This window comes from Camelina sativa, chromosome 3 (assembly GCF_000633955.1).
Source record: "Camelina sativa cultivar DH55 chromosome 3, Cs, whole genome shotgun sequence".
NCBI classification, from domain to species: domain Eukaryota; kingdom Viridiplantae; phylum Streptophyta; class Magnoliopsida; order Brassicales; family Brassicaceae; genus Camelina; species Camelina sativa.
In genome coordinates this window covers 12,651,124-12,658,482 of record NC_025687.1, presented here as the reverse complement: position 1 = coordinate 12,658,482, position 7,359 = coordinate 12,651,124, and the positions used below count along the sequence as shown (strand labels likewise).

Below are 7,359 nucleotides of genomic sequence, written 5' to 3'. Positions count from 1 at the left end.
AAAAAAAAAAAAAAATCAGATTAAACAATGAGAGAAAATCCGGGCGAAGGGAACCGATGTCTCTCTCCTCCGTGGAGCCTATCTCTGGTGTCTCTCATCGTGACCAGTTTGCCGGTTTTTACTCAGGATTTCTTTCCACGATGTTGGTTGGGATTCACACGAGTGGGCGGTTATCTTTCCTTTTCTTTCTCAACTTTTACACATCTCTAATTTGATTTCTCAATCTAATTGTTCTGTAGTTATTTTTCTCACTATTTATATCGTCGTGTAATCACTGGCTTTTTCACCTTTTATTCATTTTTTCCCCATTGTTTCGTCTTTCATTCTACTTCGTTCCAATTCACAACAAAAATGGCCGATGTTAACATGAATGCTAATGGTTCTTTTGAAGTCCCGGTGAACCTCTGTCAAGAAGCAACTATGGTTTCTCAATTCAGCCTCCTTGTCCGTCCCGCGAATTCCCGGAGGCAAAATCTCCATGCAATGATCCGTTTCTTTCCTCGGCTTTGGGGAATGGATAATTTTGTCACTAGCAGAGTCGTGGAACATGGGCGGTCGCAATTTCTGTTTCCATCTAATGAAGCTCTCCAACTAGTATACCGTCGGGGACCCTGGAGTTTCAATGAGTGGATGGTGGCTATGGAACCATGGCAACCCAATTTACCAGATGTTAACCCCCTATTTATTAATTTCTGGATCCAGATTCGTGGCATACCCTTGCAGTTCTTTACCCCTCCAATAGCCCGCTACATTGCAGAAACTCTAGGGCTGATTGTTGATTCAGAGATTGATGATTTCGCTGGTGGTAATGTAGAGTTTGCTCGAGTCTGTATTTAGTGGCCACTGGACCAACCTGTGCTCTTTCAACGAAGGTTCCGATTTGGGAATGATTGGGCTACGATTTCCTTTCGTTTTGAACGATTGAGGAACTATTGTTTTTGCTGTTTTTCTCTACGACATGATATCTCTGAGTGTACTGCAGATCCTATTGAAGTGGATATCCACAATCCTCCTCCAGCGCCAAATGCCATGGTTCAGGCTGCAGATATCCCGGGTCTAAACTTACCAAACCTCCCTGCAATGCCTGCTCCACCAGCCAATATCCATCTACAACATCTGGAGCATCTCCCTCTACCACCACTACAACATCAACAGGTGACTATGTCGGAACGTGTCCCTATCAATGGTCATTTGATTACCATTGGCGATCTACGTAGCCTGTACCATAACTATACCGCAACACCTGATCCGGCGGAAGCCGAGGCAAGACGTAGGGGGCTAATCCTAGCACTGGAACATACTGGCAACCGAATTCTCGAAGCGGTTAAACGTCCTGTTCCTCTACTACAATCTACCCAGAGAAAACGATGAAGAGTTTATTCACCAATGGATGCAAGTACATCTGATTATGGAGGTGCGGTGGGCCCGGTTCTGCCAGATGATCAATGAGGATAGCCAGTTGGAATTGTCCGGGGATGGGGAAGTCTCCTACAGTTCGACGCCTTAAAGAGATTTGTCGTCAATATCTCTTGGACGTACTCTTCCTCATTGAGACGAAACAACCAACAAACTACGTATCAGATATTGCTGTTTTATTAGGTTTTCCTAATTATTGTATTGTCCCACCTCAAGGTCTCAGTGGTGGACTAGCTTTGCTTTGGAAGTCTTCAGTAGATGTTTCTATCTTGTACCACGATACAAGACTTGTAGATTGCTATATTAATGACAAAATTTCTTCTTTCTACTTGTCTTGTATTTATGGTCATCCTGATCCACAATATCGACCAGAGTTATGGGAACGTTTCCAACGCTATGCTGTCAGTCGTGATGAAGCCTGGATAATGATTGGTGACTTCAATCAGATTATGAGTAATAGTGAGAAACTTGGTGGCCACGATAGAGATGAAAATACTTTTCGAGATTTCAGAGACATGTTAACTATCTGTGACATGATTGATAGGAAGCATACATGCAATAAGTTCAGTTGGAGTGGTCAGCACAGTATTGTACGGGATGGAGTTCGTACAAAGGAGTTAATTCAGAGTTGCCTAGACAGAGCTTTAGCAAATACAGAGTGGTTTGCAACTTTTCCTGCATCAATTTCTACATTTATAGAACCCATTGAGTCAGATCACCGCCGAGTTATCGTTGATATTCAGTCAGATACAAGAGTTAAAAAGGGTATTTTCCGTTCTGATCATCGGTTAGTGGAAAGAGCAGGTTTTCTTCAGACCATGAAAGAGGATTGGAACAGGCTATCTTCACTAAGAAGTTTCTCTGACAAGCTTAAGTTCCTGTGGATGAATATCTCCAAATGGAAACGATCCAATGTTACTAATTCTGCAGAAGAGATACATATGCTCAAAGAACAACTTGAAGAAGAATTCAACCAAAGCCTACCAGACAACAACAAAATTCGTACTATTGAACAGTCTTTGAATAGAGCTTATCTACAAGAAAAGATATATTGGAAGCAAAAGAGTCGAGCACAATGGCTAAGTGAAGGGTATCGTAACACATCATATTTCCATGGGAGTGCCAAATCGCGTAAAGCAAGGAATCGTATGGTTTCAATTCAAGATGCACATGGTAATGAACATATAGGGGATGAGAAGATATTTTTGGTTGCTACTGAGTATTTTCAAGAACAGTACTAGAAAGAATGTGAAAACAATTGGGGTTCCTTCTTTGATCATGTTTCTACCCCAGTTACAAAACACATGAACAAAATGCTTTCACAAATGGTTACAGATGAAGAAATCAAGAGAGCAGCTTTTGATATCAGAGGAGATCGTGCTCCAGGTCCTCATGGAATGATAGGACATTTTTATCATCAGTTTTGGGAGGTTATTGGGTCTGATATTATTTCCAGACCAGTGTTATGCCATCTCAACTCAACAGAACACATATTTGCCTCATTCCGAAGATTGATCAACCACGAGAAATGAGTGATTACCGGCCCATAAGTCTTTGCAATGTTTCCTATAAAATCATCTCCAAGATTCTCACTAGAAGGCTGAAGACAATCTTACCTCAGATTATCTCGATGGAACAAACGGCATTTGTTCCTGGAAGACATATATCTGATAACATCTTGGTGGCTCATGAGTTACTGCATTCTCTTCAAACCAGGAAACATCAATCCAAATGCTACATGGCAATCAAAACAGAGTAAGGCGTATGACAGAGTGGATTGGGAATTTCTTGAAAAAACAATGATACAACTTGGCTTCAACCACATTTGGATTACATGGATCATGTCAATGGTTCGCTCAATTTCCTACTCAGTTATAGTAAATGGGAGTCCATATGGTGAACTAATACCACATCGGGGTATACGCCAAGGTGATCCTATATCACCATATTTGTTCCTCTTATGCGCTGAGATGCTAACACAAAAAAATCGTCAAGAGGAGTCTAAAGGGAACATCATGGGATTGTCTATCAGCAACAATGGACCATAGGTTAGTCATCTACTCTTTGCGGATGATTCGCTGTTCTTTTTTCAAGCAAATTCAAGGAATAGTCGATCTCTTGCCCGCATACTACAACAATATGGCGATGTATCGGGCCAACGTGTTAACCTCAACAAATATTCTATCACTTTTGGTTTGAGAGTAGAAGAACATCAAAAAAGAGTTGTTCGACGTCATATCAACATCACAAGAAGGGGAGGTTGTGGTAAGTACTTGGGTTTACCAGAAGAATTTACAAGGAAGAAGTGTGAGATGTTTGAGTATATAGTTAAGCGGGTAAAGGAGAAGACGAAGAATTGGTATAAAATCAGTTGCATTAGCTATGCCCACACATGCTATGAGTTGTTTCAAACTACCAACGACAATCTGTCATGAAATAGACTCAGTCCTATCTCTGTTTTGGTGGGGTTCAGATGAATCAAAACGAAGAATATCTTGGGTAGGCTGGAAGCGAATGACATATTCAAAAGATGATGATGGCTTAGGCTTTAGAGATCTTGAGAAATTCAATGATGCATTATTGGCTAAAAATGGCGTGGAGACTCCTAACATCACCTGATTGCCTCCTTGCAAGAGTCCTAAAAAGCAGATATTTTGCAGATATAGATATTCAGAAGGCAACTTTAGGGAAACAACCATCCTATGGTTGGCGATCAATACTACATGGTCGTGACTTATTATTCAAGGGCATAAGATACCAAGTTGGTGATGGTGAATCAATAAACCCTGCTATTGATCCTTGGATACCATCACATCCACCTAGACCTGCAACACAACATTATTTACCTCTAGGCACTGTCTTTAAGGATCTCTGGCAAACTGGGACTCGTCAATGGGATAACCAAAAACTACAGCAATATCTATCGATGGATGACGTAGGCCACGCTCAGCGAATATATCTCCCACAACACCATTGTCCGGATAGGCTGATATGGCCTTACACAAAGAATGGGATTTCTTCTGTGAAGACAAAATATTGGCTATGTACACATCTCCCAGATGATAATCCGGCTATAGCTCCACCACAAGGTAATCCTCTACTTAAGTTTAGACTTTGGAAACAACAATCCCATCGAAGCTCAAACATTTCTACTGGCGAGTATTATCGGCTGCTCTTGGTACTGGAACCGAACTTAACCGTCGAGGTATTCCTATAGATGCCACCTGTCACCGCTGCTGTCAAGATATTGAATCTGTAAACCATCTCTTGTTTCATTGCCCATATGCCACAACAACCTAGAGATTGTCTGCTCTGCCTGTGAATCAAATGCTTACTTCAACTTTAGAAGAGAATATAGAAGCATTACTGGGAGTGTATGACTCAGCAACAGAACCAGGAAAAAAGCATCTTCCGTTCTGGATTGGATGGCAACTATGGAAAACACGAAATGATCTTATCTTCAATAAAGTGATATGGGAAGCAGCCTCAGTTCTCACAAAAGCTGTTGATGATGTTACATAATGGTTGGATGCGACGCAACCATCTACACAACAATCACGTCGCAATCCTCAGACAATATCTTCCTCTATCTCCGATCATTGGAAACCACAACCAACAGATTTTGTAAAGGTAAACTACGATGGAAGCTTTCATTATCATGATGGAAGCATTGGTGTTGGATGGATCTTACGTGATGATAAAGGAACATATTTATTATTCGGAAGCTCAAAACTAATGCAAGCAACTACTCCTTTGGAAACTGAAGGACTAGCTCTGTTATATGCCCTTCAATCGACTTGGTGTCGAGGTTACAGACAAGTAATTATAGAAGGAGACTGCAAAGCACTGGATGATCTTCTACAAAACCGAATCACGAGTATAACTATGGAAAATCTCCTAGTCGATATCCGCAGTTGGGCGGATCTTTTCACTGCTAAAACTTTCTCGCTTGTCCGAAGAGAGTGTAACCAGATGGCTGATAGAATAGCAAAATATGCTCATCTTCAACAAGAATGGCTCGTGTTTATTTTTACCCTCCATTGTATTTACGGAGATGGTTATTTCAAGACTATGTAACATATCACAATTTCTAATAAAAGTTGTTAAAAAAAAAAACAATTTTCAATTTTGACTTTCTCCTCAAACGGGAATTTTCTTTTCCCATGGCTTTTGCCAAGTGGCGCAATTGTAAAGAACTTCCAACGGTTGTTTTATTCGAATATTGCCACGTGGCGGAATCGTAAAGGATTTTTTTAATAACCGTTAGATTGTTGGCTCCTCGCTTTCTCCCTTTTAAGCATCTAAAATTTTAGTTTAATTACCCTAAGTTCTCTACTCTCTCACAAATCCCAAAAATTCTCTGACTCTTTCTATAAGAGAACCCTTAAGTTCTCTCGTCTCTCCAACTCCCACAAGATTCCAAATTTCTTAACGTTCTAAAGAAAAAGCCCTAAATTCTCGTGAATTTGTTCTAATATGTCTTCGAGTAGAGATCGTGGTGAAAGATGGTGCGCGGAAGATGTTAATATCAAGGGTCGCCCTGCAAGGAGAAGTCTCCATCTCTGTCCGCTGGCCAGAAAGTTAAGAACTGTCTGGGTTTGTCTAATGGTCACTTCGAGGCGTTTTATGATCTTGTAGATTCCTTCAAAGAAGGGCATGTCTGTTTTGATACTCACCTGGAATCGATAGACTTATATGGTCTGACCCATCTATCGAACGATCTCATGAGTTCCTTACTCAAAGGTATGTGCCTTTCTTTTTTTCAATCTCTTTCTTTATCTTCTTGGGTTTGTGGGTTCTTATTGAAGGGCTTATTGTTGCAGATATGGAGAAGATCCCAACAATGTCTTTGACTCAAAGTCAGTCAATCAATAAAGGTAGTAGATTCTCAACAATGTCTTTCAATTCAATTCAATTCAATTCAATCATGTAGTAGATGATTCTCTCATGTCTTAGATTCAATTCAATTCATTCTTTTCTTACAGATTTCTTGGCAACATATACCAAAGATCCCACAAGCCACAGCTTTCTCCTCTCTATCTCCACTAGTTCTCCAACACCATCACCACCAAAGTAGGAGAGAGGTCAGAGATAAAAAGAAGAAGGGACAAAACAAGTCACAAAGGGCGATGACTATACTTTTAGATTCAATTCAATTCAATTCATTCTGTTTTTTCAATCTAGTTTCCTCCTCTTTCTTTTGTCTATACTTTTACGATCTTGTACACGTTGAATTTTTTGTCTGTCACTTTTAAACTAGTTCAGTTTAAAAAGATTTTGTTTAGTGAAGGGAGATTGACTCTGTTGAGATTTGTAGTTTGTTGTTTGTTTTGATTTCAGAGAAAAACAGAGAGTGAGAGAACTTCTTTCTTTTAAACTTCAATCATCGAAAATTACATACCACTTACTTGTTTTTCATACATACTTATAATAAAAAAAGCAAGCTAACAACTCTCTGACACACACCATGTTCTCTTTCTTTCACACTCAACAAAGACACTTTACTAGATAAGCTTAACTCTAGATTAGTCTAGTTTCACACCTAATACAAAAGTTTGATCATATGACTTTTACCAAACATGAGTTTGAAATGAAGAGATTCCTAATTCCTAACGAAGCTGAACAAAGAATTAATGAAGAGATTGAAATGAAAGAATTAATGAAATGAAAGACGAAGCTGAACAAACAACTATTCATTTTTTTTTTGACAACTATTCATTTTACTGTCAACCAAAGCTTTTCATTCACATTAATTGACAGTTTCCCTTCATAAACCCCAACTCTTCTCTTTCCTTTCCTAAACCTCAAAAACGCCCTGTTTTGTGCCCAAAGTTATAAGGGATTCCATAAGCCGCAATATCCAACTCCGCTGCAGGATCTTTGTCTACAAGTAGTGGCATCAACTCCACACTCTTTGTTGCTCCAACACCTATGATTGATTTT

General features: G+C 39.7%; 1 long non-coding RNA gene across 1 annotated transcript; it reads left to right on the top strand.

Moving 5' to 3' along the window:
- LOC104776803 lies at positions 5,755-6,726 on the top strand. The gene is made up of 3 exons (XR_766161.2): positions 5,755-6,159; positions 6,240-6,293; positions 6,402-6,726. It is a non-coding gene; the product is annotated as an uncharacterized LOC104776803 (long non-coding RNA).